General features: G+C 46.4%; 1 protein-coding gene across 4 annotated transcripts in view; it reads right to left on the bottom strand.

Moving 5' to 3' along the window:
* The window catches only part of rhbdf1 (rhomboid 5 homolog 1), a 150,769-nt gene that overhangs the window by 91,062 nt on the left and 34,250 nt on the right, over nt 1–25,457 (bottom strand). The window lies entirely within an intron of this gene.

The raw sequence follows: 25,457 nt of genomic DNA, 5'->3' as shown, positions 1-25,457 counted from the left end.
CTGCACACTTGAGATAATGTACCCAATTAACCTACAAAACTATACGTCATTGGAGTGTGGGAGGAAACCGGAGAAAACCCAGGGTCACAGGGAGAACGTACAGACTTTGTGCTTGTACCTGGGTCTCTGGTGAGATAAGCCCCCCCCCCCCCCCCCCCTCCCCCCCCTCCATTCTCCCTCCCACCATTTCCCCCCCCCCCCCCCCCTCATTGTTGTAAACTTCCAAACTAGAGTTTTCACTCTAGCGTTTAGCAAACAAATTAAGTTATCTTAAATTACCTTAGATTAAATAATTGAATTTAGACTATACAGAAGCTTTCTGATGTCAAATGATCTAGTAATTGAAATTAAGTGACTCCCAGTTAGAGGTAATAGTTGTTATTATCACATGCCTTCTACAGGTTCATTCACCAAATTATATCCAAACACATGCAGGAATGCATTCACATTGAATACAGGAATCTATCCTGCGTCACACCAGGGCAACGCCAATTAATCCCTTGGGTTCCCCATCTGTATATCCAACTCCTCTTTCAAGACTACTCCCTCTGCATAAAACATGTTCAAGAATTCATACGTTCCAGGAGCACAATTGGGCCATTCGACCCATCAGGTCCATTCCATCATTCAATCCTGCACTTCACCCAGTAACTCCTGATATCCGTACTAATCAAGAATCTGTCAATCCCCACCTTAAAAATACCCAATGACTTATCTACCAAAGCCATCTGTGACAATCAATTCCCCAGATTCACCATCCCCTGACTAAAGAAATTCCTCCTCATATCTTTTCAAAAGGTTCGTCGTTTTATTCTGAGGCTATGGCCTGATAGACTCTCCCACTAGTGGAAACATCCTCTCCACATCCACTCTATCTAAGCCTTTCACTATTCAGTAAGTTTAATTAACCTCCCCCTCTCCCCACCCTTCTAAACTCCAGCGAGTACAGGGGGGGGGGGTGGGAGAAGGAGTAGAAACTCCATTAACCTTTTATAGCTGTCCTTCAGTCACCATCCTTCTACCCATTTTCTAATCACTGCATTACCTCATCAGCTGTCTATCAGACACAACCATTACTTCACCGTCCACTCTGTCCATTGCACCCCTGCACAAAACCTCCCATTCCTTTTAATGTTTTTAGTTTTAGTTTTCGAGATACAGCAAGGAAATAGGCCCCACAGTCCACGCCGACCATTGATCACCCTTTGGACTGTTTGAGATGCAACTGCTAATTGGGACATCAATCTATCTCTTTGGAAGTCTAATCTGGAGCACAGAATATTAGAGCACAGGAATATGCCCCATCGGCCCACCATGTCGGAGTTAATCACGATGCCAAGACCTATTTTTATCTGCCTGCACATAATCCATATCCCACCATTTCCATACACCTATCCAAAAGCATCTTAAATATGTCGCCACAACCACTGGCCGAGCATTCCAGGTGCCCACCACCCTCTGTGTGTAAAAAAAACTTGCCCCATACATCTCCTTTAAACGTTGTCTATCTTACCTTAAAACTATCTATGTCCTCTAGTCCTTGGCATTACCAACATGGGACACAGCTCTGGCTATCTAACCTATCTGTGCCCCATATAATTTTATACTCCAACCACCCTCTGAGTAAAAGAAGAGGTTGCCTCACACATCGCCCAGAGAACCCATAGAAAACCCACGCGGGTCACGGAGAGCATACAGACTCCATACAGACAGCATCCGTAGTCAGCATCGAACCCAAGGCAGCGACTCTACTGCTGCGCCACCGTGCCGTGATGTCACCACAGTGAACAGCACACAGCACATCCTCACCTTCTCGCAGCTCACTTTACATTTGGACAACCGCCACCATCTCTCGCCAATACTCGAGTACAGCCTCATATTCTCATTCATTCAGCGATTAGTTTTAAGTAACCCTGCTCTTCTGATCAATCAGAATTTTGGAGTCGTTGACTGTATACACCGGTTAAAGCCAGAGCAGCACTTACAGGAAACGAAAGCTGCATTTTGTTGAATCAACTCCAATTTTCCATACACACCTCCCAAGGGAGATGGTGGTGCTTTTTGCCGAAGATAAATAATGTTCCTATAAATTTAGTTGCTCGATGCCAGAGATCATAGCTTGAAAAAGAACATTTATCTGTGGGAAGCTTTGGAGGGAGGGGGAGGCGTGGGGAAGAGTTAACCCTTTGAGCGCTGCAGGTGGATTTACCAACCATGTTGTAATTGGACCCAAAACGCGTGATTTGGGATCAATCCGAGCTTCTGCACAGACTTGGCCTCACTCCTACAAAGCCAAGCCATGTGGGATAAGAGATGCAATTAGGGCCACTCAGTGGCGCAGCTGGTAGAGCTGCTGCTGTACAACACCAGAGACCCGGGCTCGATCCTGTCCTCGGGTGCTGTCCGTGTGGAGTTTGCACATGCTCCCTGTGACTGCTCCGGTTTCCTCCAACATCACAAAGAGGTGAAGGTCGGTAGGTTAATTGGCCTTGAATTCGTGCAAATTGCCCCATAGGGAGAAGGCAGGCACGGGTTACTGATTGTGGATGATCAGCCATGATCATAATGAATGGCGGTGCAGGGTCGAAGGGCCAAATGGCCTCCTCCTGCCCCTATTTTTCCGTTTCTATGTGCTGTACCTGGACTCACACCTATCTCTCCCCTCCCCCTCCTCCCACATTCCTTCCTCTAGCTTCACAACTTGCAATTCTGCAAGCCTTCTGTTTTTATCTCAGGCCTCTGTTCCCAAACATCTGCCTACTGAACCCACCCTCGCCTATGTTCACATTGTCTGCCTCTCCTCTCTTCTAGTTTTCTTGCTCTCCTCCCCCACAATCAGTCTGAAGGAGGGTCCCAACCTAACATGTCACCTGTCGACATGTTCTGTCGACAAGTGGGATAACTTAGAACTAGTGAGAATAGGTGATCGATTTTACTTCAGATACAGCACGGAAACAAGCCCTGTGGCCACGGGAGTCCGTGCCGACCAGCGATTACCCTCTACACTAACACTAAACAACAAGGACAATTTACAATTTTTACCAAAGCCAATTTCATTTTTTTTAGTTTGTTAGATTTAGAGATGAAGCCCGGAAACAGGCCCTTCAGCCCACCCAGTCCGTACTGACCAACCATCCCCACACATTAACACTATCCTACACACACTAGGGACAATTTACAATTACACCAAGCCGATTGACCAACAAACCTCTATATCTTTGGAATTGAGGAGGAAACAGGAGCACCCGGAGAAAACCCACGTGGTTTTATAAATACATAAGGGGGAAAAGGGTAACTCGATAGAGAGCGGGACCTCTCAGGAATCAAAGTTTAAATCCAAGGTCAACACAAAATGCTGGAGTAACTCAACGGGACAGGCAGCACCTTTGGAGAGAAGGAAGTCTGAAGAAGGGTCTCGACGCGAAATGTCATCCATTCCTTCTCTCCAGAGATGCTGCCTGTCCCACTGAGTTACTCCAGCATTTTGTGTCGACCTTCGATTTAAACCAGCATCTGCAGTTCTTTCTTACACACATTGTTGGCCACTGTGGGCAAGTTGGGTCGAAGGGCCTGTTTCCACACTGTATCACCCTATGACTCTAACGTAAAGACTCTGTACAGACAGCCCCTGGGTCTCATGCGCTGTACGGCAGCAACTCCACCATTGCGCCACTATGCTGCCCAAGTTAATGCATAGACTGAAATTTTAACTTGCCCCGACTCCAATAAAACCCAGGCATGCGAGAGAAGTGAAGCAATGGGGACACCACAGAGGTGCAACAAGTCGAGCTGCTGCCCTACAGCACCAGAGACCCAGAGTTCAATCTTGTCCTCGGGTTCTGTCCGTGTGGAGTTTGCACGTTGGAGATTGGTGTGATCAGCCTGTTTCATTGCTGTATCTCTAAACTAAACTAAAATAACACCTGACATTACCTTCCTCGATTTTGCCAACGTCCTTTCTCGACTGACTCCTTTGAGTAGATGACCACAGGGAAGAGTGGGGTTAGTCTTTAAGCCCACAGAGAGGGGTCCAATATAGCCAGAGGGACCGCAACAACGTGCCTGTACCACGCTCTTTCCCCACTGGCCATCATTACTACCAAGGAGCAGGGAACTTTCCCGGCATCAACATCCTGCTCTAGACGTCAAATCAGGTCACAAACTTTTTTAGGTGGCTCGTTACAAGATCTTTTGCTTCAGGAAACAACATGTTACACCACGCTCTCCTCTTTAGAGCCCACTCGCCGTGTTCTGATCCTCGCCTCCATCCACCCTACCTTCAGCTCAGGAAGTGCAAACATTTCCTGAATGACGTTACCCCCTTCCATGCACTGAGTACGAGAGCAGCTTGGTTGTTGGAACATTTCAAACACTAACCTTGTGCTAAACACAACGACCTGGAGAAACTCAACTGGTCAAACTGCATCTCTGGAGGGAATGGATAGGTGATGTTTTGGGTTGGAACCTTTCTTTAGATCGAAGGGACTCTTCTACAGACCCAAAACGTTTCCTCCACAGATGCTGCCTTTCCAGCTGAGTTACCCCAGCACTATTTTGCTCAAGAATCCAGCATCTGCAATTCCTTGTGTCTCCATTAATAGTCATAGAGTTAAACAGTGCAAAAACAGGCCCTTAGGCCCAATTTGCCCACGCCGACCAACATGCCCCATCTACACTAGTCCCATCTGCCTGCATTTGGCTCACCCCCCTCTAAACCTATCCTATCCAAGTACCTGTCTAAATGTTTCTAAAACATTATGATAGTCCCCACCTCAACTACATAGAAACATAGAAAATAGGTGCAGGAGTAGGCCATTCGGCCCTTCGAGCCTGCACCGCCATTCGATATGATCATGGCTGATCATCCAACTCGGTATCCCTTCCCTGCCTTCTCTCCATACCCCCTGATCCCTTTAGCCACAAGGGCCACATCTAACTCCCTCTTAAATATAGCCAATTAACTGGCCTCAACTACCTTCTGTGGCAGAGAATTCCACAGATTCACCACTCTCTGTGTAAAAAATGATTTTCTCATCTCGGTCCTAAAAGACTTCCCTCTTATTCTTAAACTGTGACCCCTAGTTCTGGACTTCCCCAACATCGGGAGCAATCTTCCTGCATCTAGCCTGTTCAACCCCTTAAGAATTTTGTAAGTTTCTATAAGAAACTCCGGAAGCTCGTCCATACATTCACCACCCCTTGGGTAAAAAAAAAAAGTTGCCCCTCAGGTTCGTATTAAACATTTCCCCCTTCACCTTAAATATTGTTATTTATGGACAAGGCCAAGTTGCTGCCTGTTCAACAGAGTACCCAGCCAGGTTGGCCGATTCTCATCTGTACAGCGATTAAATAAAGGTTCCTCCGTCTTAGTCTGAAAACTCCCAACTCTATATATCACTATTGCTCACAACAAAAGTACAAAGACTGTACGACCACACATTCATCCATTTGCTTCATGCAGCGCCACACATGTACATCAATGTTACTTACACAAACTCCTGGCAACTCAAAGCACAAAATCCATTATTTCCGAAGTTCGCAGGAAGTATGATTGAAGTTCAGGAATGGCAACAAAGTGAGGCACCCACCGACAAACGTTGTAAAAATCCTTACCCCCTCGGGAAAAAATATCCGGCAGAATGAACGGAGATATCAGGGGCTGATAGCTGGATGTTGGCTATTCGTTACTGGGTTAGAGACACTTAGTATCACTTCCTCAAAAGATTTCTAAGACACATCTGAATGATTCAGCTAACGTCAGGAATGATTGAGCAATTAGAACAGAACAGGAAAAGGCACTTCAGCCCACAATGTGTTGTGCCGAACACAAATCCAAAATCATAATCTCATCTGCCTACCCCTCCAATCCTTGCTAATGCCCATGCCCACATGATAGATTCTTAAATCCACTATCATACCTAATTTCTACTCTGACTCAAATTATCCTATCTAATATGTATAGGAAAGAAGTGCAGATGCTGGTTTACACCGAAGACAGACGCAAAATGCTGGAGTAACTCAGCGGGACGGGCAGCATCGCTGGAGTGCAGGAATGGGTGATGTTTTCGGGTTACCCCAGCATCTTACATTCATCATATCTCATAATTGACCTGCATTGGACCCACTATTGTTTCACCCTGGTAGATCGTAACTGACTTTCCCTTGACACTGAACACATGTTGTTTCCGATTGTTACGACTATGTAAATGAATGGACCACGAACGACCATGTAAAAGAAGATTCAAACTCTTCTATTCCCTCAATCCCAACCAGTTGGATGCATCCTCAGCACGTTCGACAATTTTGCATTTAATTTGAATATTTCTGTTATTTTCACGTGGGCTGAAAAGCAGCCAATTCTGACTCTTGCTCCTTTCTTGTGAAAAGTCTGAGAAGATTCTAAATGCTGGACTCTTGAGTGTCAGAGTCATACAGTGCGGAAACAGGCCCTTCGGCCCAACTTGCCCACACCGGCCAACATGTCCCATCCACTCCAGACCCGCTTGCCTGCGTTTGGCCCATATCCCTCTAAATCTGTCCTATCCATGTACCTGTCTAATTGTTTCTTAAACGTTGCGATAGTCCCTGCCTCAACAACCTGCTCCGGCAGTTCATTCCATATTTGTGTGAAAAGGTTACCCCTCGGGTTCCTATTAAATCCTTACCCCCTCACCGTAAACCTATGTCGGGTGTCAGGGGTTATGGGGAGAAGCCAAGAGAATGGGGTTAAGAGGGAAAGATAATTCAGCCATGATTGAATGGCGGAGTAGATGACACTTGATGACACTGTGCATCTACCCGACCAATTCCTTTCAAGATGTTGTACACCTCCATAAGCGGTGTTGTGGTAAAGTTTTCTGCCGAATAAATTGGAAATTTAACGAGATAAATTTCCCCTTTTTTTGCACCATGTACATTTACAGTATTACAGAGCTTCAAAATGTGATCACTTTAAATTGAAACTACGCCACTGGTTGGAAGGGGGGGGGGAAAGCATAATATACTTCCTCATCTGCTGTTAGTTTACTTCACTAAATATAGCTTCTTTCTGGAGCACCAGGAACCTTGACTCACATTTTGCAAACTTCCCATGAAACAAAAAACCCACACCACACTATTTCAATTCTAGATGGCGTTCCTGCATTAATGCTTAGAAGTTGCATCTCACCTATTTTCAGTGCACTCACACATTTTTGCCCCAATGCCCATCTACAATGTGGTGGTGAAGTTTTAAAATCTGACGCAGTACAGCCACTGGAGATGGTGCCTGCAGCACTTCAGAAACACAAGGTAACCTCGTTTCATCTATTTATCCGCCACCTAACCCTCCTCGCTCAAAACACTCCCCCAGCCCAGTTATTCTCCTACTAGCTATTTCTGGGAGAACGGCTGAAGACTCTGTTCCAGCCACACAGCTGCTAACATGTGGCTTCCAGTTATAAAGTTGTTCAAAACCCCTCCGGGAGGTACCCTTGCAACAATTTCCTGTAGTTTCCCTCGAGTTGAAGAAAATAACATGATTAATTGCTCCTTTCAGAGAACGCAACAGCAAGCCGCTATTTCCATCATGTCCGAAACACGGGATTTGTGGCCTTCAGTTGGAGGGAGCTTTGCAAGTGGTCTGTGGTTCCACAAACTATTACTGAAAGATTTCATGCAGAAAGGACAAATCGCGTGCAGAAATAAATAAATAGATATTTAAAAATCGGTTCAAAACCTTCAGATGCAGGTTATTTCAGTGCTAGCATTTGTATATCAAGAGGATTGGGATACAAAAAACAGAGATGCAATGCTGAGGCTCTATAAGGCGCTGGGTCAGGCCGCATTTGGAGGCACCAAATCTGAGGAAGGATGTGCTGGCTCTGGAGAGGGTCCAGAGGAGGTTTACAAGAATGATCCCAGGAATAAGTGGGTTAACATATGATGAGCGTTTGACAGCACTGGGCCTGCATTCGCTGGAGTTTAGAAGGATGGGGGAGGGCCTCAATGACATTTACCGAATAGTGAAAGGCACAGAGTGGATGTGGAGAGGATGTTTCCACTGGTGGGAGAGTGGAGGACGTAGCCTCAGAATTAACGGACGTTCCTCTAGGAAGGAGAAGAGGAATTTCTTTAGTCAGAGGGTGGTGAATCTGTGGAATTCATTGCTGTGGAGGCCGTCACTGGATATTTTTAAGGCACAATTAGATAGATTCTTGATTAGTAAGGGGGTCAGGGGTTTATGGGGAGAAGGCAGGAGAATGGGGTTAGGAGGGAGAGATAGATCAGCCATAATTGAATGGCGGAGTAGATTTGATGGATCGAATGGCCTAATTCTGCTCCTATCACCCAGAACAAGTTGTTTGTGTCTATCTTTGGGAAACAATAGCCATCCTAAACACTTTTAAATGTTAATTGTTGAACGCTGAGTGTTAAAGCGAGAAGAAAGTATTAGCAGGCTATGTGATGCAAAAAAGGTTCCATGAAGCGGAACTTAATGCAGCCATTCCACTATTAAAAATATCGTCTATCAAACACCCCTAACTATTAAAACATTAATGAGGCATAAAGCCAGTAAAGAGATTTATTGTAAAAAGGTTCCTGCTGGGCCCATCTTAAGGCAAATGGTTTACTGTCCCATTTCCATGCTCATTAAATTTATAAAGTCACATTAAATATACTTCACGCACCAACTAACGTCAGCAGCTTCACGAATATCACTCGCATTGAGCTAATCATTACAAGGTGGGACCCGTTCACCTTGAGCCTCATGCTCTCGATCTCAGTGTTTGATTGTAACTCCACTAGCAAAATGCCAGTGGATTACTGATTAGTGTCCTTAACAATAGTGAGTAGAGAGAACACATTATTTTCTGTGTGATTTAGTTTAAGAGATACACAGCTGACCCAAGCCCTTTGACCCACCAAGTCTGAGCCGACCAGCCATCCCAGCTCATTAACACTATCCTACACACACTAGGGACAATTAAAATTTTACCAAGCCAATTTTACCACACCATACCAAGCTACAACCCCGCACATCTTTGTAAAAAAAAAGTAAATTGTCCATAGTGTGTATGATTGAGTTTGTGTGCGGGGATCGTTGGTTGGCATGGACTAGATGTACCAAAGGGCCTGTTTCCACGCTGTATCTCTAAACTAAACTAAATACAAAACTGTTTAAGAAGGAACTGCAGATGCTGGAAAATCGAAGGTAGGGAAAAGTGCTGGAGAAACTCAGTGGGTGAGGCAGCATATATGGAGCGAAGGAAATAGGCAACGTTTCGGGTCGATGCCCTTCTTCAGACTGATTTGAGGGTGGGGGGGGACGGGAAGAAGAAAGGAAGAGGCAGAGCCAGTGGGCTGAGGGAGAGCTGAGAAGGGGAGGAGAAAGTAAGGACTACCTGAAATACTGCTGGGGTGCAAACACAAAACTACATCAGAGTTTGGACAGCCAGGATCAGTTTGGACCAGGACTCACCAATTTTACCCACTTTCAAGTTATTGTTAGCTTTAAGATGATTTTAATGGAATCACTTGGATGGCGGTGCTCCATCACATCTGCTGTTACCAATAGCAGGTGCTAGGAAGGCCTCGACCACGAGTGAACATCTGGGAAGAACGGAGTGGAGGCTGGCTGGACTATGGTGCCTTCCTCACCTTGGTGCCACTGTGTTATGTTGTGTCGTGGACTTTCACTGTTTGTGCTTTTTTTTTTTTTTTTTTTAAATTCTATTTTATTTTTATTATGTTTTATTATTTATTATTATTTATTTATTTTTATTTTTATGATACTGCCTGTAAGGGAAATTCATTTTGTTGTCTCTAACTGAGACAATGACAATAAATTTGAATACAATACAATACAATACAATATCAACGTATATGAACGAGAGCCTGACCCTATATAGTAATACTAGATGTAGGAAAGAACTGCAGATGCTGGTTTAAATCAAAGATAGAGACACAAACTGCTGGAGTAATTCAGCGGGACAGGCAGCATCTCTGGAAAGAAGGAATGGGTGACGTTTCGGTTCGAGACCGTTCTTCAGACTGAATAATAATAGTGGATGCTACATTTGAACAATTATCTGTCCAAATTTACAAATTTTCCACTGATTAATACAAAGTAAGACATCACAAAACATCATTAAATGAGTTTGGTGAAGTTGGCGTCAGTTTTTTAAGACTTGTTTTCGAGATACAGCATGGAAACACAGAGTCCGTGTGACCAGTGATCACCCCGTAGACCAGCACATACTGGGGACCATTTACAATTTACAGAGGTCAATTAACCTACAAAATTGCACCTCTTCGGAACGTGGGAAGTAACCGGAGCACCCGGAGGGAACACACGCTGTCACAGGGAGAACGTACAAACTCCGCACAGACAGCACCCGCGGTCAGGATTGAATCTGGGTCTCTGTCGCTGTGAGGCCACAACTCTACGATGCGCCACCGTGTCACCTGCGCAGTTATGGAAATAAAGTGGTTCGATCAGCTGACTGCCAACAGTCTTCTAACATTCTGTAGCATGGTAAAATCCCGCTTCAAGTTGGTTGCCAAAGTCATGCAAATGCCTTGCAGGCAGGAAATGTTTGTTGGCTATTTTTGCATGTTAAAATTTGCATCATTTACATCAAAGGTTCTCATTTCCTCAATGTACCTGCAGAAGAGGCAAAGAGTGTCCACTGTCCACAGATTTTTAGGTTAATTGGCTTGGTATAATTGTAAATTGTCCCTAGTGTGTGTAGGATAGTGTTAGTATGCAAGGACCGCTGGTCAGCACAGACTCGTTGGGCCGAAGGGGCTGTTTCCACGCTGTATCTCCAAACTAAACACGTTGCGAAGGCAAGAACTGAGAAACACAATCCTCCCTTTGGCTTGCTGCCCCATGTGTCACCTGCCTGGTTGCTATTCCAAACAAATTAGCACCAATTCAGAAATAGAAGGCTTGTGCAGAATGGTGCTTGCAAAATACTCCCACCTCACATTTGCCAAAAGCCGCTGGAGGGAATATTGAACATTGCAAGTAATATTCAGATTTTAGTTTCTCTCCTCGCCGAAGACTTTCTCCTTCACAGTGGGCATCCCATCTTGAGATTTCACACTTCCTCTTCATTCATTATGCTTGCTCTAGAGCTCGCCAACCTCTCCTGCTCCGACCTCTGCACCATATAAACATCTTCCACCATATTTGCAGTCACTTTGTCATTTTGCATGGTGTGGTTGGTTGCATCTTACCCCCGAGATGTAGCCATCTGACTCAGCTCTGCACCAGCCTCCACCCTCTTCAATGTCCCTCCTCCCAGCCTCCGCTCCTCCTGCAACAGCTCATAAGTTCACTTGACATCGGAGCAGAATTAGGCCATTCGGCCCATCGAGTCTGCTCTGCCATTCAATCATGCCTCGCGTCCCTAAGTTTATGAAGGGTGTCAGGGGTTATGGGGAGAAGGCAGGAGAATGGGGTTGAGAAGGAAAGATGCTAGAATGGTGGAGTAGAATTGATGGGCAGAATTAGTCCATTCGGCCCATCAAGTCTACTCCGCCATTCAATCCTGGCTGATCTATCTTTCCATCTCAACTCCATTGTCCTGCCTTCTCCCCATAACACTCGACAGCCTCTGGGGAAGCCTCCCTCCTGTCCCATCCCCCCCCCACCCACCAGATCATTCACCACAACCGTCCACCCATCATTCAGCAAACTAGTTTGACAGCTACTGGCCGGCTCAACCTCATTTTCCAGCAGTTGTCCCCAGCCAAGCAGCACTTACCCTCACATCGGGCATCTCTTCATGTGCCGCCTCATCACCACTCCTCTTACGGGCAAAGAAAAATAAACGGTGGGCAACAAGCTAGTCCGGTCACTGCCAGATCTGGGCAGGACACAAGCATGACCGAGTCCAAATTCTTACCTGACGCAAACTAGAGATTATTCCAAACTGATCCCTAAAAATAAAGGTCAGCAAGGTGGCGCAATGGTAGAGTTGCGACCATACAGCACCAGTGACCTGGGTTCAATCCTAACTACCGGTGCTGTCTGGATGGATTGTGCACGTACTCCTTGTGACCACGTAGGTTTTCTCCGGGTGCTCCGGTTTCCTCCCACGCTCCAAAGACGTGCAGGTTTTTGTAAGTGAATTGACCTCTGCAAAATTGCCCATAGTGTGTAGGATAGAACTAGTGTATGGGTGATTGCTGATCGGCACGGACTCAGTGGGCCGAAGGGCCTGTTTCCATGCTTTAGGGGCAATGTACCAGGAAAACAAGATCTGCATTGTGCGACTGTGCCCCTCTACCCAACCTACTCGAAGCTACTTGAGAATGACCAAACATCATCATCCATCACCTCGCAGTCTCCTAGACCCATTCTTACAAATGTGTAGAAAGCAAACAGAACAGTACAGGAACTGACCCTCCCGCCCACTACATCCATGATGCCAAGTTAAACTAATCTCCTCTTCCTGCATGCGATCCATATCCCTCCATTCCCTGCATATCCATGAGAATATCAGCCATGATTGAATGGTGGACTAGACTCGATGGGCTGAATGGCCTAATTCTATTCCTATGTCTTAGATGTGGACTACTAAACCAGACTGCAGGCCCAGCCGACAAGAAGGGGGCTTGAGTTAGTTCAGCTTTTAGTTTCAGTTTTAGAGAAACAGGCCCTTCGGCCCGCCGAGTTCGCGCCGGCCAGTGATCACCCCGTACACTAGCACTACCCTACACACCAGGGACAATTTACACTTCTTACTGAAGCCAAATTAACCTACAAACCTCTACGTCTTTGTCGTGTGGGAGGAAATAGGATCCAGAGAAAACCCACGCGGTCACGGGGAGAACGCACAAACTCCATACAGACAGCACCCGTGGTCAGGATCGAACCTGGGTCTCCGGCGTTGAAAGGCAGCAACTCAATCGCTGTGCCACCGTGCCGCCCGGAGTCTTGAAGACTTTGTCTCGGCCTCTTCAGTGTTCCTCCCAAATCGAGGAAAGCTGGAGGATGGCACCAGCGGGTCACGGCTTCTCACGAGTTGCAAATAGGGTTGCCAACTTTCTCACTCGCAAGTAAGGGACAAAAGGTCAAAATACGGGACAAATTCCCGACGGCTATTTGTTGACCGACTCGGCCGGGGCTGGGTGAATGTTGAGTTGGCCTGGGTGCTGGACTGCACGCAAAGCCCAGCCGGCGAGCCAGCTGAGGAGTGTTGGCCCACGCGACGCCGCACGCAAAGTTCGGCACCCTATCCAACTCATGAACCGATGATCGGCCATGAGAAGGAGGGGTGGTGGTGGTGGTGTCGGTGGTAAACGAAGGTCGGACAGCTGGCCGGGCTGCCGACCGACGGGGCCACGGGCGAGGTGCTGCTGCTGCACTCCATGGGCTGCACTACGTCGGGTAGGGCGAGGCGGGGCCGGACACGGCACTCCGACCCGACAGTCCCCTCGACCCAAGTAGTAGCCGTCAAATACGGGACAAGGGTGATCCCGTACGGGACAAATCAATTTAGCCCAATATACGGGATGTCCCGGCTAATACGGGACAGTTGGCAACCCTATTTGCAAGTTTGTCCCTATATGTTCATGCAGGATGAACAAGTTGCCTTTTAAATAAGGCCCGTGCCCCAGCTTTCCATCAGTCCACTATTCTACCAGTGAGGAGGTTAGTTCCAATGCCAGCGTCAGCAGCCAACACAAACAGCACCAGTGGGATTAGAGCTGGACTAAATGGCAAAATTCCCGTATCTATATTCAGCACGGCCACAAAAGCAGCTTCGCCAGCAACTCTGCAAATGAGGAGAATGTGTCAATTTCATACGAGGTATTTTTGTGCTTCCGTAACATGGGCAAGCACAACAGACCACGTTAACAGCAAAATCCCACACTAGTAGTGGTTAATATAAGCCGATGAGAGATAGCATTAAAGCACTAACTTTTTTCTTGCAAAGCCCCATTCGTGATCGGCATGGCAGTGTTAACGTCAGCTGCTTGAATATTTAGTTTAGTTTATCGTCATGTGGACCGTGGTACTGGGAAACCCTTTTATGTTGCAGGGTAACCAGTCAGCAGAAAGCCTCTACACAATTACAATCCAGCCATTCATGGTGTACAGATACATGGCCGTGCAAGATGAAGTGCAGTTTAGTTTATTGTCAGTCTGAAGAAGGGTCTCGACCCAAAACCTCAACCATTCCTTCTATCCAGAGATGCTGCCTGGCCCACTGAGTTACTCCAGCATTTTGTGTCTATCTTCAGTGTAAACCAGCATCTGCACTTCCTTCCCACACATTTAGTTTATTTATAGTTTATTTATTATTTGTCATGTGTACCAAGGTGCAGTGAATGTCCAGTATAGTCCAATTACAGATATTTAATTCCGAGGGTCTCCAGTGAGGTAAATAGTAGCTCGGGACCGCTCTTAAATTTGAGAATTCCTGCATAATCTTAAAATGTTTTTTTCAAAGAATAGCAAGTTTTGGAGGCCTTGGCTGGAGGCAACAGCGGGAGAGCGCATTCACCCATCATAATTAGGGGGTCAACACTAAGAGCCTCTGACGTAGTACTGATATGTACCAAAAGTACAGCTTGCCAAGGGAAGCAACTGGTTAGAGAGGTTTTACTAAAAAAAATATATAAAGTACACATTTCACAGGATACAGTGTGAAAAAAGTAAGCAGCAAAACCCTGTGGGTGGTACACTAAACCAACGAGCAGGAAACTAATGGACCGCACAACCAAAGAAAATTTACTGCAAGGAAAGACGTCAGTTAGTCCATTGTATCCGTGCCAACTCTGCTATAGCGACACATCACAGGTAGGCAGTGAAGAAAGCTAATGGCATGTTGGCCTTCATTGCGAGAGGATTTGAGTTTAGGAGCAAGGAGGTCCTACTGCAGTTGTACAGGGCCCTGGTGAGGCTGCACCTGGAATATTGTGTGCAATTGCAGTCTACTAATTTGAGGAAGGACATCGTTGCTATTGAGGGAGTGCAGCGTAGGTTCACCAGGTTAAGTTCCGGGTTGGAGGGACTGACATATGATGAAAGAATGGGTCGACTGGGCTTGTATTCACTGGAATTTAGAAGGATGAGAAGAAACATATAAAAATTCTTAAAGGATTGGACAGGCTAGATGCAGGAAAAATGGTCCTGATGTTGGGAGAGACCAGAACCAGGGGTCACGGTTTAAGAATAAGGGGTAGGCCATTTAGGACTGAGATGAGGAAAAACTTCACTCAGAGAGTTGTGAATCTGTGGAATTCTCTGCCACAGAAGGCGGTGGAGGCCGGTTCAGAGAGGGCATCACGGTGGTGCAGAGGTAGAGTTGCTGCCTAACAGCGAATGCAGCGCTGGAGACCCGGGTTCGATCCCGACCACGGGTGCTGTCTGTATGAAGTTTGTACCTTCTCCGCGTGACCCGCTTGGGTTTTCTCCAAGATTTTCGGTTTCCTCCCACACTCCAAAGACGTGCGGGTATGTAGATTAATTGGCTGGTAAGTGTAAAAATTGTCAAAATTATCCCTAGTGGGTGTAGGAGAATGTTAATGTGCGGGGATCACTGGTCGGCGCGGACCCGGTGGGCCGAAGGGCCTGTTTCCGCACTGTATCTCTAAACTAAACTAATTCACTGGATGTTTTCAAGAGCGATTTAGATTTTGCTTTTAGGGCTAACGGAATCAAGGGAGATGGGGGAAAAAGCAGAAACGGGGTACTGATTTCAGGATGATCAGCAATGATCATATTGAACGGCGGTTCTGGCTCAAAGGGCCGAATGGCCTACTCCTGCACTTATTTTTCTATGTTCCTATCATGAATCCCACAATCAATCTCTCCCCAGAGACATGCACCTTCCCTCAATTCCTAGCTGTCCCTCCCAACAGGCGACTGCTTCTTCCCCAGATCCTAATGTTCACACACTGGCCAAGGCTGTTGGGGTTTGAAGAAGGGTCTCGACCCAAAACATCACCCATTCCTTCTCCCCAGAGATGCTGCTGGACCCACTGAGTTACTCCCAGCATTTTGTGTCTATCTTCGGTTTAAATCAGCATCTGCTGTTCCTTCCTACACTGTCGGGATTTATACTTGACATATGCACCCAACACAGGTTCATAAGATATAGGAGCAGAATTAGGCCATTCGGCCCATCTGGTCTACCCAGCTATTCGATCATGGCTGATCTATCTCTCCCCCTAACCCCCATTCTCCTGCCCTCTCCCCAAAACCCCTGACACCCTAGTCAAGAATCTATCTATCTCTTGGTGATCTCTCGACCTGAAACGTCACCTATTCCTTTTCTCCAGAGATGCTGCCTGTCCTGCTGAGTTACTCTAGATTCATCTGAAGATTCATGAGAGTTTATCGTCATTTGTCCCTGTTAGGACAATAAAATTTGTGCTTTGCTTCAGCACAACAGAACATAGTAGGCATGACTACAGAACAGATCAGTGTGTCCATATATCATTATATAAATATATACACACATGAATAAATAAACTGATAAAGTGCAAATAAACAGATAATGGGCTATTAATGTTCAGAGTTTTGTCCGAGCCAAGTTTAATAGCCTGATGGCTGTGGGGAAGTAGCTATTCTTGAACCTAGTCGTTGTAGTCTTCAGGCTCCTGTACCTTCTACCTGAAGGTAGCGGGGAGATGAGTGTGTGGCCAGGATGCTGTGGGTCCTTGATGATGCTGCCAGCCTTTTTGAGGCAGCGACTGCGATAGATCTGTGTTGTAAACCCCCACCTGCAGTCCCTTCCTACACGTCAACCTGATATAATTCATCCCATCTCTGCATAACTGATCAAACCCCCTCAGAACTAAAAACAAAATTACATTTCTTCTCTGTCATCCCTTTCAGTGGAAATGGACACATTCTCTAAAACTGCTCCCAATAGCTGCCATTTGCCAACATCGTGGAATTCATTGCCACAGCCGGCTGTGCAGGGCCAAGACATTGGGTGTTTCTAAGCTGGAGATAGTCAGGTTCCTGATTAGTAATGGTGTCAAAGGTGATGGGGAGAAGGCAGGAGAATGGGATTGATAGGGAAAAATAAATCAGCCCTGACTGCATGGCGAGCAGACGTGATGCAAGTACGGCTTAATTCTGCTCCCATAAACATATGACTTGGCTGTTATTTTGCACTGCATGGTGCAATGCAAGAAAGCAAGTGTGCAAGGCCATTCAGTAGCAACGGCACGCTGTTTTCACCAGAGGTCATGGCTTCAGAATAAAAGGACATACCTTTAGAAAGATGAGGGGGAATCTCTCATCAGAGGGTGGTGAATCTGTGGAATTCATTCACAGACTAGTACGGAGGCAATGGAGAATGTTTAAGGTGGAGATTGATAGATTCTTGATTAGTACGGGTGTCAGGGGTTATGGGGAGAAGGCAGGAGATTGGGGTTAGGAAGGAGAGATAGGTCAGCCATGATTGAACGGCAGAGTAGACTTGATGGGCCGAATGGCCTAATTCTGCTCCGGCAACTTGTGAACTTGCCTCCAGCAGACAAACTTTAGATAATAACAGCTAAACAATAGACAATAGGTGCAGGAGTAGGCCATTCGGCCCTTCGAGCCAGCACCAACCTTCAATATGATCATGGTTGATCATCCACAATCAGTACCCCGTTTCTGCCTTCTCGCCATAACCCCTGGCTCCGCAGTTTTTAAGAGCTCTATCTAACTCTCTCTTGAAAGCATCCAAAGAATTGGCCTCCACTGCCTTCTTAGGCAGAGAATTCCACAGATTCACAACCCTCTGTGTGAAAAAGTTTTTCCTCATCTCCGTTCTAAATGGCTTACCTCTTATTCTTAAACTGTAGCCTCTGGTTCTGGACTCTCCCAACATCGGGAACATGTTTCCTGCCTCTAGCGTGTGCAAACCCTTCCCCTCTCATCCTTCTACACAAGCCCAGCCGCTCCATTCTAATAACATATGACAGTCCCGTCTTCATGGGAATTAACCTCGTGAACCTACGCTGCACTCACTCAATAGCAAGAATGTTCTTCCTCAAATTTGGAGACCAGCGTGGTCTCACTAGGGCCCTGTACAACTGCAGAAGGACCTCTTTGCTCCTATACTCAACTCCTCTTGTTATGAAGGCCAACATGCCATTCACTTTCTTCACTGCCTGCTGTACCTGCATGCTTACTTTCAGTGACTGATGAACAAGGACCCCCAGATCTCGGTGTACTTCCCCTTTTGCTCAACTTGACACCATACAGATAATAATCTGCCTTCCTGTTTTTGCCACCAAACATTTTGGACAACAGGCGCAGAACATCGAGTGCGTATTGCTGGCTGTAAATCTCCCTAGTTGCATGGACCATTCATTTCCTGCCTCCTCAGTTATCTGCACCATCCATAGGGTTTTACCAGCCACTTTCTTCACTCCATGCATGTTTTTGGAGAGCTGAATGCGTACCTTCAGAGGAAAAAAAACCCCAAAGCCTTCCTAACCGTGCGTGTCCTTGCTTCTGTCTCTCTCCACACACACAGTTTCACAACTGTACCTTTGGTAAATATTTATTACCCAGGTCCCAGGAGCTGAGTAGTTCATTAGTGCGATGCTTTAGAATACTCTATTACATAATTCAGCACTGGGGATATTTTGCCAGGAACAAATGTGCTAATTGAATCCGTTTTAAAAGGGGTTATTACTACATTGCTTTCGTTGGACAAGTACCAATGAAGCACTGCAATGCTATTCGCAGAGGGAAAGCAAACAACATGGCTTCTGGTAGGCGCCGACAATATTTTGCTTTTGTTGCCAACAAGGTTTGGTTTTTTAGTAAAAATATATCTTTGCCCTGGGGCAAGAGTGCCATAACAGAGATGTCTCAGAGTAATGACCAAAGAATATACCGTTTAGGTTTTATTGCCTCAGAATAGTGTGGAGGCCAAGTCCAGCCGCTGATTACAATTGGGCAGAAGCAGCCAGGAGCACAGTTTAGGTCACGTGAGGTGGGTGGGGGGGAAGTGTGCCGGAAGGAACTGCAGATGCTGGTTTACACCGAAGATTAGACTCAAAATACTGGAGCAACTGAGGTGGGGGAAGGGGGTGGGCGAGTGGTGGAAGCAAATGGCTACCCCACGTCAATCAATAGCCTTCTTGTGCTGCCTGCCACTTTTCAGGCCGTCATCCGCTGAAGATCAGTCTTTCACTTTGTTTTCTACGATCCTCCACCACTCTTTCTTTAGACTTTAGAGGTACAGCGCGGAATCCCCCTTTATCGCTTGGCGTCGACTTCTGAACGGCCCCACTGGGAGCTGTCAAAGTTTCTGTGTGAGTTCGTAGTGTAATTGGCTTCTGTAAATTGTCCCTCGTGTGTAGGAGAGAACTAGTATGCAGGTGATCGACTGTTGGTGCGGTGGACCGAAGTGGACCGATATCCGCACTGTATATCGAAACTCAAACTAAGATCAGATAATACTCTACATGAATGCTATCAAGTCAATCTCAAGACAATAGGTAAAGGGGAAGATGCAGTGTGTAGAGAATAGTGTTCCCAGCATTATATTGCACCAGTTCCATCAACAATGTTCACTGGGATAGAGGTGAATTGGACAGTACGCTGGCTCATGGGATTCAGACAATACCGAAACTTATGGTACAGAAGACAGCAGATGGGGATAAGGATCAGAGCTGGTTGCAGTGCTCTCCTTTAAGGAACGCAACCAGAGAAGATAGGCTCTAAGAAATAGGAGATAGACTCCAACAGTTAGCCCCTCGAATTACTCTACTCACCAGGTATATGTTCCAAGTATAAATCCAGGCATTTTAGCCTTGCACAACCTCCAGTATTTCATTCATAAATACAGAAGGCAACATCAGGCTACAACTTTCAGAACCCATTCCCCTCAGCCATTGCCAAAGTGATTTACCAGTGCTTTCGATATGGCGCCAAAGTGTGATCACACCAGCTTTAGGAGTGGATCCTATTAACTGCTTTGCATCACATAACTGTATTCGCCCCTTATCACTTTAACATTCCACATACAGTGGAGGTATCTACAGTATCAACGTGCAGTCACCTGAGGTGTTAGATGACCACAGGTCGGCGTAACTCACCCTTTAGGTAAGGAGGAACTGCAGATGCTGGTTTAAATCGACACACTAGGGACAATTTTTACCGCAGCCAATTAAACTGCAAACCTGTACGTCTTTTATTTGTATGGTGACCACAAATACCAATTAGTGCATGTGACAATAAATGTCTCTTGTCTTGACTCTTTCGAGTGTGGGAGGAAACCGTAGCACCCGGAGAAAACCCACGCGGTCACGGAGAGAAGGTACAAACTCTGCACAGATAGCATCCGTAGTCAGGATCGAACCCGGGTCTCTGGCTGGAGTAAGACCATCTCCACTGTTGTACTTGTGTGGGTCAGGCCTCAAAACAAAGCAGCATGAACCAAAAGTTAATGCAGAGTTGGCTCAAATATCACACTCACTCGTCCCCGCCTACTGACAACCCCGATCCCGACAGCGAAGCCCAGACACAGAAGGTGCACGGCCGTGCCGGTGGCTTTGCGCAGGATGCGGTACAGCCAATCACCTTCCAGGTACCAGCGGTAGAAAAAGATTTTTCTGGTGAAACTCACACCAGCATTTTTTTCTACCTTCGATTTTTCCAGCATCTGCTGTTCTGTCTTAAACATTCCAGGTACCGGAGATGACGGAAGTCTGCGGGCCGGATGATTTCGGGTTACGTGCCGGATTCAGCCCGGGGGCCGTAGGTTGCCGACCTCTGTTCTACTGTCTGTCACTAGTGGCATCACTTTAAAGAGCTGTAGCGAGTATTGCGCTCCCTCCATGGAGGACTAACATGTGCCCTCAATCTCCAGGCTTCTTGACCAAGGCCATAACCATTAGCCCAACAAACTGCTCGCTTCCTTGTCACTTTTAAAATCACAATGTTCATCGACCCAAGCTGGCCTCTCATCAGTTGTGCTTAATCCATTCGTACGCAAGCACACTAATTGATCTAGACTTTGAAGGCTATCAAAACGCATTGAGAATTATGATCCCATTATAACATTCCCATTTAAATTCACTGCTAAAGGATAATAGCCATCACAACTGTTCAATAATAATAATAATACTTTATTGTCATTGTAAATACATACAACAAAATTTCAGGCGCACTGCCCTAGCGGAGCTCAGATAAATAATGATGACAAATAATTACAGCAAGAAAAACATCAATCAAGTCAAATCTAAATGTGCAATAGTTCACAATAGTGTTATAGCAGTACAAAATATTGGCTATGGATGGGGGGAGCGTTGTATCCAGTGCAGAGTTCAGAGTGGTGTTAGCCTTAGGGTAGAAACTGTTTATTAATCTTGTGGTGTGTGATTTGATGGGAGTCCCGTCTGCATGTGCAGGAAGGAACTGCAGGTGCTGGTTTATAGTGAAGATAGATACAAAATGCTGGAGTAACTCAGCAGGACAGCGCAGCATCTCCTGAGAAAGGCAATGGGTCTGAATGCATAGCTGACTTGAGGATATTTTAAATAACATGTGGCACAAGATTTGAGCACTGAATGAACAGCTGATGAAAGAATGGATCGACTGGGCTTACATTCACTAGAGGAATTTAGAATGATGAGAGGGGATCTTATAGAAACATATAAAATTCTTAAGGGATTAGACAGGCTAGATGCAGGGGAAATGTTCCTGTTGTTGGGGGAGTCCAAAACCAGGGGTCACAGTTTAAGAGTAAGGGTTAGGCCATTTAGGACTGAGCTAAGGAAAAACATTTTCACCCAGAGAGTTGTGGATCTGTGGAATTCTCTGCCCCAGAAGGCAGTGGAGGCCAATTCACTGAATGTTTTCAAGAGTTAGATATTGCTCTTAGGGCTAATGGAATCAAGGGATATGGGGTGAAAGCAGGAACGGGGTACTGATTTTGGATGATCAGCCATGATCATATTGAATGGCAGTACTGGCTCGAAGGGCCGAATGGGCTACTCCTGCACCTATTTTCTATGTTTCTATGTTTCTTGCATGTAAATTGGCCCCAGTCACATTAAAAAGACTGGGAAAAATATCTGCTCCACTTTAAATAGTTCCACAGAATCTCTTGACCTCCAGTAGAAAAGTTATTGCATCTCTAAAAATAGTTGGACATGGAACGACTCGAAATACACAATGGCTTGGCACGAGAAGGGAAATGCTTCATGTAACAGTGCATGGCACAAGCACCACGACCTGTTAGAGTCTTGGAGTGATACAGTGATGCAGTGTGGAAGTAGGCCTTCAGCCCAACTAGCCCACACCAGCCAACAATGTCCCAGCTATATTGGGGTTTTTTAAGTTGTCAGACGCGAGAAAAGAAGGAAAGAAGTTCCTTTCCATGTGCTGGAAGGAACTGCAGATGCTGGTTTAAACTGAAGATAGACGCAAAAAGCTGGAGTAACTCAGCGGGTCAGGCAGCATCTCTGGAGAGAAGGAACGGATGACGTTTCGGGTCGAGACCCTTCTTCAGACTGAGAGTCAGTGGAAAGGGAAACGAGAGATATAGACGGTGATATAGAGAGATATGGAACAAATGAATGAAAGATATGCAATGAGTAACGATGATCAAGTATAGGTGGAGCCCACAATGGTCCATTGTTGGCAGTGGGCTAGGTGATAACGAGTTGTACAGGCAGTGAAACTCAACCGGACGACAGCGAAACTAGTACGACGACGAGGGTGGCGGGGGGACGGTGAGAGAGGATAAAGGGTTATTGAAAGTTTAGAGAAATCAATAGTCATAGATGGAGCATGTTCAAATGGAGCTGGAAGACAGACAGAACAGAACGCAAGTTCAAGACAATGAAAATCTTCAACAAAAGGTGCAGAGAATGGTTTTTAATTTGAAGGCGAAAAAGGCTGACGCAGCACATTGCAGCTGCCACCAGTATAAATTCAGCACCAGAAATCCCGTGTGAGGTTCAGAAGAAACCCGATGCAAAACGTTAGCCAGAGTTTGGAATAGAGTACGACAAGTAACTGTGCCAATTTATGCAGCCACGTTTTAAGAGAAAGGTCGTTAACAGGCTGATGAAAGGAACAGTCGATTGTATTAAAGGGGTTAGAGAAAGAGTAAAAAAATAATTGTCTGAAGCATAAACACCAACACAGAGTGGGCCAAATTGCTGTCGTCTCCACGTAAATCAAGTTAATTTATTGCTTCTCGTGGTAGATGTACTTGGACATAATCATTTGTTGCAACATCTTGGCAGTCACAAATGACCATTCATCATCTATTTTTACACTAATCCTACTCTAACCCAGTTTACTCTTCCCCCCCCCCCCCCCAGAACCCAATCTCTCTCTCCACCACCGCCTGATGTTCTCGCGTCCACTGCCGACCGCCACCACCCTCCTCTCCAGTTCGCCAGTCCTTGGGGCGTGGCAGGGGCTAGCTCAGGGGCTTCCTTGTCCAGGAGGGTTCCTAGTTCCACGGCAGGTCGGCCAGGCCTGGATGCAGCCTGTCAGGAGATCTTGCCCCATGTTGAGTTGCTGCCTTCCAGCGCCAGAGACCTGGGTTCGATCCTGACCGCGGGTGCTGCCTGTACGGAGTTTGTACCTTCTCCCCGTGGGTTTTCCCTGGGTGCTCCGGTTTCCTCCCACACTCTGAAGATGTACAGGATTGCAGATTAATTGGCTTTGGTAAAATTATAAATTGTCCCCAGCTACGGGAGTAAGATCGACCCGTCAACGGAAGGCTCAAGGCCTCCACCCGCTGGAGGACAAAGAAGGGAAGAGACTGAACTTTATTTCGTCTTCCATCACAGTGAGGAATGTGGAGGAGTCACTGTGGTGGATGTTTATGTTAAAATGCATTTTGTGTGTTCTGTTGCTTTTTATTAGTATAACTAGTATGACTGTATGGCAAATCAAACTCCTCGTATGTTTCAAAATATACTTGGCTAATAAAGTAAGCATGAGTATGAGTAATGAGTAGGATAGTTTTAGTGTACGGGGTAATTGCTGGTCGGCACGAACTCGGTGGGCCGAAGGGCTTGTTTCCACACTGTACCTCTAAAGTCTAAAAGTGAAGTATAAAGAAGGGATGATTACCGCTGCCAATTAACCGATTAACCCTTCCATTGTGGGATGCAGCAGGTAAGTGGAGCATACAAGGTAATCGCATGCGGCAGAGGTTCACCTGCACCTCCTCCAACCTCATCCATTGCATCCGCTGCTCGAGGTGTCAGCTGCTCTACATCGGTGAGACCAAGCGTAGGCTTGGCGATCGCTTCGCCCAACACCTCCGTTCAGTTCGCAATAACCAACCTGATCTCCTGGTGGCTCAGCACTTCAACTCCCCCTCCCATTCCAAATCCGACCTTTCTGTCCTGGGCCTCCTCCATGGCCAGAGTGAGTCCCACCATAAATTGGAGGAGGAGCACCTCCTATTTCGCTTGGGTAGTTTACAGCCAAGCGGTATGAACATTGACTTCTCCAATTTCAGGTAGTCCTTGCTTTCTCCCTCTTTCCCCTCCCCTTCCCAGGTCTCCCACAGCCCACTGTCTCCGCCTCTTCCTTTCTTCTTCCCTTCCTGCCACCCCCTCCCCCCCACCAGTCTGAAGAAGGGTCTCGACCCGAAACATCACCTATTCCTTCGCTCCATTGATGCTGCCTCACCCGCTGAGTTTCTCCAGCATTTTTGTCTACCTGGGAGAATGTCGAAACTGCTTTGTGGCACAGCAATGTTCTGGATCGAACTTTAGTCTCTGGCTCAGGAAGACAGCAGCTCAATTAGTTGTGTCGCTGTGTATTCTCTCAGATACACAGCCTTTCCAACCTGGGATGAAAGCTGCAAGAACTGGCTTGTCAAAACTCCCCTCCAAATCTAAAATACAGGGAGCTTGCTAGTATTATACCAGATCTACAATCATCAGCAAAGAGTAGAGGCAGAACATCCATGCACAGAGCGTGGGGGGCCGTCGAGAGTGGGGGCACTGAGAACAAAGGGGCGACTGGGCTGTGGATGCCAAAAATGACAGGGGGGGGGGGGCTTGTGCCATGTAGCGGCAGGAAGAAGAAGATAGGGCTGTTGTGATAGTGCCTGCCTCAACTACATCCTCCGGCACCTCGTTCCACACACCCACCACCCTTTGCGTGAAAAAGTCACCCCTCAGATTCCTATTAATCTTTCCCCCTTCACCTTAAACCTATGCCCCCTGGTTCACAATACCCCCACTCTGGGCAACAGACTCTGTGCGTCTACCCGATCAGTTCCTCTAATGATTTTATATACCTCCATAAGATCACCCCTCATCCTCCTGTGTCCAGGGAATAGAGTCCCAACCTGCTCAACCTCTCCCTGTAACCGACACCCTCAAGGCCTGGCAACATCCACGTAAATTTTCTCTGTACCTTTTCCAACTTGGCAACATCTGTCCTATAACATGGTGCCCAGAACCAAATGCAATGCCCAGATTTAGTTTTAGTTTAGTGTAGAGATACAGCACGGAAA

The sequence above is a fragment of the Amblyraja radiata genome, chromosome 22 (assembly GCF_010909765.2).
Source record: "Amblyraja radiata isolate CabotCenter1 chromosome 22, sAmbRad1.1.pri, whole genome shotgun sequence".
NCBI lineage: Eukaryota > Metazoa > Chordata > Chondrichthyes > Rajiformes > Rajidae > Amblyraja > Amblyraja radiata.
The sequence above is the reverse complement of the archived record's forward strand: the minus strand, read 5'-3'. Positions and strand labels throughout refer to the sequence as shown.